At 33.0% G+C, this 6,283-nt stretch overlaps 1 pseudogene; it reads right to left on the minus strand.

Moving 5' to 3' along the window:
• Nucleotides 1-224: 224 nt before the first annotated feature.
• The window catches only part of LOC113366104, an 8,071-nt pseudogene continuing 2,012 nt past the window's right edge, over nt 225-6,283 (minus strand).

The following is a 6,283-nucleotide window of genomic DNA, read 5'->3' on the forward strand; positions in this document are numbered from 1 at the left end:
TTTCATTTTACAAGTTATTATCTAAAACATGATTTATACTCTATGTCGAATATTAATACTTCTTCAATTCACACGGAATTTTAAAATGAAATAAAAATATAAGCGTTGTTTATTGATTTTAAATTTACTTTCAATAATGTGCTTATACATTTAAAACTGTTATACTTTGCTTTATAAACAAAGCGACTGTAAATCATTTATTTTATCGATTGCAATTATCCGTTTCACGAAACTGGTGTACTGAATCCTAAGAGCATCCTCTGCAAAAACAAGTGAATTTCCCTAAAACTAGGCTTTCACAATCGCTCCTTCGCCAACATTCCAACATCAAATCATAAATATCTTTACTCGCATTCATCGGTTTCGGAATGAACACGAATTGTCCATCATCTCTGTCCATGTGGGACAAATTCTCCACGACTTGTGGATCTGTAAATCCTTCATAAGGCTGTCGTCTTGCTAAGTTCAGGATTTCGGACAGTGTGACAGCAAATGACCAGACGTCACTTTTGGTTGTGTATCGGCCTAAAAAGACAGATTCCCAGGCGATCCATCTGATCGGTAAGGGCATTGATCCGTCCACTTTGTAGTAGTCGCCGGCATACAGTTCGTTGTCCGTGCCGAAGTCAGAGATTTTGATCTGGTAACCTTTTCCGACGAGACAATTTCTGAAAAAAAGGAAAAGACTCAAATTAATAATAGAAAGGTGTAATACAAATATTTTAGTGTTGCCCTGATTGGAAACACTGCCAAAAATATTATACAACTGCGTAAATTCTTTATTATCAATTATCAATTATCCTTACCTTGTTGCCAAATCCCTGTGCACAAATTGAGGCTCTCCAAATATCTCATCCCAGCAGCGATTTGTGCTGCCATATGCAGCAGATGGTGTGGTGTCAACACCTGACCAGATGCCAAATGAGCAGGAGGTCCTTCTAATGCTCCTGGACCAGTGGAAGCTAACAAGAATGCTCTAAGATCACCAAGTTCTAAATATTCTAAAACGACGGCCAAAGGCTCATCCCAGCAGGCTCCTAAAACACGAGCGATGTGAGGGTCTTCCAAGGCTCCTAAGATGCGGACATCCCGGTGGAAATCGGCTCTGGAAAGAAGAAATAGGAACTTGTAATATACAAACAATAGGCAACGTAGTTAATAATAAAATGCATCTTCACAAAATGATCAATTTAGAAGATCAGAGCAAAAAATGAATGTTTATAACATTGATATTTTTCAAGCTTTGAATATTTCTGATATGAGTCAGTTATTGATATGAGAGCCATAATAATTATTGTACTTTTTTAAATCAGACTTAACCAAGATTATCCAGTTAATAAAAAAGCATGAACAAAACAATACTTTATCAAACGCACAATGATATTTCCATTCCGATTATTTATGTCCTATTATGTACGATGACAAGTTCAAGAAACTTGCTCTTATATATAAATCAATATATCTAAAGAGAAAAAAATCTCCACTCGGTCAGAAATAAACCTTGTATAAGACCATTAAACACATATCGTACTCGGTCATAAATTTTCACTGACAATTTTCCTCGTAAAAGTACATTGATTTTCCCATATTTCTGCGATGTCATGAGATGTCCGGTTCCGTATATTATATATATATATATATATATATAATCAAAATTCAAATTTTATTTGCTATACATTAACAATTTATTTGAATTAAAATAAAATCTTAGCCTTGAAATATGTGGTAAAAATGTTCTTACTTTAATTTAATCAATGTTTAATTTAATTCTTACCAATTAAATTGAACATTGATAACTTATTTTAATCAAACTGTCTGTTTTTATTTGTGAATTACCTACATGATTTATTAAGAATTACGTTTATTTCATCATACATCAACGTCTATATTTTGCGGAATCGGGAGTGAAATATTTACTGGTGGCTGATCGTTGAAAAAAGGGGAAAAATCCACCAAACATGACGTTTTTGCCTTCAAAAAAAGCCAGACTCTTCTCTTAACTGCAGAAAATTCGTCATTGTATGAGGGAAATCACGACAGACGGTGCACAATTTTTTTCCGTTTTTCTGATTAATGATTTCCTTGCATTTGATGGCCGTGTAATTGAAATTTCGCAGGGACGGGGTCGAATTTTTGTTACAGCGAAAGGTTTTTATGGGCAATTTAATCGTATTTATCGGTTTGTTTTAAATACTTTCTTAGATACAATTATTTTTCTAATTAAGAGGAAAGTTGGTTTATTGGGTGTTTGATGTGAAACATTAAGTGAGCGAAAGAAAAAGACAGATTTACACTACAATGTACATGCTCTTAAGATAATTAGGCACATCACTTTTGTACTACATAGCAACTTTGCGTTCTGATAATTGATCAATAAAAGTTCCAATATATATAAATATTTGTTGTCATTGACACCCCACCGCTGCCACCATGTATGATTCACTACATTCTGCGTAGTTTGTATTCTGACCGTTATAGTGGTTTATATTTTTATCTGTAATTACTACGAATGGGTAGATACCCCTTACAGTATATATATATATATATATATATATAATATTACAGAAATTTTCATCTTTATATCAATTTGATTGCTTCCTTCGGAATCCCTTGCTCCGCTATTGGTTCTGTGTGCTTTTCATAGAAAATCGCGAATTGCTATTATTTTTTTCTACTTTCCAGTTTCTCTAAAAAGTAAAATATTTCCATCGGTCCAATAACGACGTCTACGGTGCACATATTATGTAATTTAATAATACTATTATATGTGCGATATGGAGTGCTCTTTGAAAAGGGCTTCATTGAAAATATTATTAGCGTTATGAGAGCTGAATACAAAATGTTGGTACGTGGAGAAATAAAATCGATTCTCGCTTGCAATCAATTCCACTTCACAATTTATCCATGAAATAGACGGCCAATTATTTTAAAAACGAAATATAAAGCCTGTGCCTCTGCGCTAAAAACAACTCGACGGTCGGGCACGTCCCGGCTATTTGCGCGTGTGGAAGAAAAAGACTCACGGCTCGGTAATTTATCGATACGTTATATAAATATCAATATTTTGTTCGTGATTTATTTTCGAAATTGTTACTACTTTCTTACAGTAATTAGACAAAAGAAATTCTTCGAAGAAATTGCACTTGTAATAAAAAAAAAAAGCTCTCTTCATGTGTAGCAGGGCGTTTCGAGTGGCAACTAAAAGCTCTTAGCAGTCGGAATGAACTTGTAGACTCGCGAAAAACATTAAATTTGTAATAACTATTTTTTATGAAAACTACATTATTATGTGTGATATTAATCATATTAGTGTGTAGGTGCTATATTTTTATCAAAGTCATAAATTAGCTTGGGCAAGCACATTGCGCAAAATAGAAGCATATAAAATCTTATGTCGAATGTTTTAATAATCAAAGATTAATTTTAAAATCTTGTCTTTCATTTGGTGTATCGCCTTAAAAGACTTACTCATATGATATTAAGTAGTTAAAAATGAACTTGAATTCTCAAAATTCATATTTAAAATCAATCCCCAACAACGGCAGTGTGTCACTTGAATTCATTTTCTCTAACTTACACATTTTTCACTGATATAATTCCATTTCCATAGACGTTGAATATATTCCATCCTTATAAATCTATTAATTTTTCTCTTTCAACATTTCTCTTTTCCCGAATGAGAGGTCGCGACATTCTGTAACAACGGGGACGGATAAAATACTTAATGCTGGATACGTGTTCCCGCATAAAATTTTTCTTGTTTTTCATCGAAAAATGTTCTGCTATGTGAATTGGTCTGACACCATGCACTGTATGAATTATTGAATATTGAATACGAAGGAATATATATCTAACACTTCTGGTGCGAAACAGACACTATATGCTTGCTTTATGGACAGATGAAAAAATCGACGATCAATAAATTTTATTGGGATTCAAAATCATTTTCGATACTTACAAAATCATGATAGAATCATGTACGATCAAATGTAATATTTAATTATAAAGAATGACTATTATGTACAATACCTAATCTATTTATTCAACTAGAATTCTGTATTATGCCCATGAATATTAAATATATATTATTAGCATTATGTGGATGCTACCGATAACTAAGTAAATAAAACAGCAAATTTATTTTGCTATTTACAAGCTGTATTATATATTTTATCACTCGTGTAATTAAAATCATTATATGTTTAATAGATAGTAATACACATTTAGCTATTACGATATCGGGTTTGGTAATAAGTAAATAGTCTGGTTGGTCTGGAAACTCTAATGACTGTGATTAAATAATTACATTACGGTCGCAATAACCTCTCATGTACTACTAAATCAAATACAAACACACAAAATGGGTCCCTACATTACGAATGATATTTATTATCACAAACAGTTATCAGGAAAAAAATATTTTAATTATGTTTATCTAGTATAAACACATAGTCAGTTTTCTTGTGTATTTTCCGCCTTAACATTTTCATATTCATTCAATCCATCAAGGAAAAACGCAAGTTGGCGTTTTCTATACGTTGTGTATCGTGTTTAGAGTAAATTATTATTCATAAACTACTATTAGCCGAAAGAGAAATGACTGCACATTTGTGGAATGGGAAAAAAGCCGGATTATAATACAAGATAAAAAGAAAAGTCATAATATGATGGAAAGAGTATGCTTTAATAAGTTATGAGAGTCTTAACGAACCTAATTTGGTGGATTTAATAAGTTTGTTTTGTTTCAAATGTTTGAAATGGATAGGCTTAGATAAAGCGAAATTTTTAAAAGCTCAGGATAGAATTAGATTTATTTTGAGAATTTAGAAATCCAACATTTTTGAAAATTTTCAGAACTTTTGAAATATTTAAAAATTGAAAAAATGCTATTTCAGAAAATTTGAAATATTCAGTAACCTCAAGAACGTAAAGATATGCAAAAATTTTCATTTCCGATTTTCGTACGATAGCAGTGACCTACCCTACGAGAAGTTGAAAAAATTTATTACTTGAATAATGCATTTAACCGAAAAATAGTATTATTTATAGTTGAGGTTGGACTATATTAGAAATTGATTTGCTAGTTTTACCATTGGGCATATTGTAAGTATAGTCGTAGTACGTTGATATTCATGAATCACTTTAGGCTTTTATGTTCTTCTACAGAAAAATATTAATTTTATAAATTGATATGGAATTGTAAATACATGTCCCCACCAGAAAGCGTTTCAATCAAATTAAAATCAACGGGCACCCGTTTTGTTTTTAATACATTATCGTTTTCGGACGAAGAGAAAGTGAGCGAGCTTTCTACCCGTGCAATTAAGATTTTTTGCAACACCGGGGTGCGCACCGACCGTGAGACCCTTCTCCCTCCTTCGCGGGGCGGGCGCGTTATGCAACCGCCATTAAGAGATTACCCGAGATTTGAAACAGCAAAGGCTCCACGGTATATTATTTAGCCACGGCCAGTGATTACATATGAAATTATGATGCCGTCTAGACACGCAATACGTTTTGTGCGAATTCGAAGGCTCGTCCATTAGGCCGAGGAATAATTCAATATTTTAGCGTTCTCTCTAACATTCGCTACTTTACGGCGACGCGGTGTGGTTATTGACGATTTTTATGTCCGGTTAAAAAAAAGTGAACACACACCCGCGTGACAGGATTTCGGAGAATGGATAATACGCGTTATTTTGCTCGTATCGGCAACGGACCATAAAATGCATGCTTTTTGAGATATTAAATTACATTTTATGTAAACGACCCGAGGTGAAGATTGATAGCTGCGCTGTGAAACATGTTTAGTAATAAATTCAGCAAAAATACGCATTTTTTAAATGCGTTTAAGTTGATTGTTGCACTGTATTTGATTAAAATATGTACATCCTATTACTTACTTTTCTTTCTCCGAAGCATCTTGAAGTAAGAATTTAACAGCAACCAGTCGTTTGCCCAAGGATGTTTGGGAACCGTATTCTGGAATTCCATCTGCTTCCGCAATATACACCTAATGACATAAATTATATTGAACTACGTCTTGTCAACGTTCTAGGATGTATTTGGTGTTTTAATTGCGTAAAAGATTTGTTTAAGGATATGTATAAATAAATTGATACTTACAGTGCCAAATGCTCCATCGGCTAATTTGCTTAGCATTCGCAATCTATGTCTAGGAAATTCGGGCACAGATGTTTGTTCTAGGCGTTTCTTCAAGGCATGAGAACATCTTGTTGAGTCGGACTCTAGTACAAAAAAAGTCAAAATAATTATTTGTTAA

Source organism: Ctenocephalides felis, unplaced genomic scaffold, assembly GCF_003426905.1.
Source record: "Ctenocephalides felis isolate EL2017-DRISC unplaced genomic scaffold, ASM342690v1 CF-g0.4_SCAFFOLD_01170, whole genome shotgun sequence".
NCBI classification, from domain to species: domain Eukaryota; kingdom Metazoa; phylum Arthropoda; class Insecta; order Siphonaptera; family Pulicidae; genus Ctenocephalides; species Ctenocephalides felis.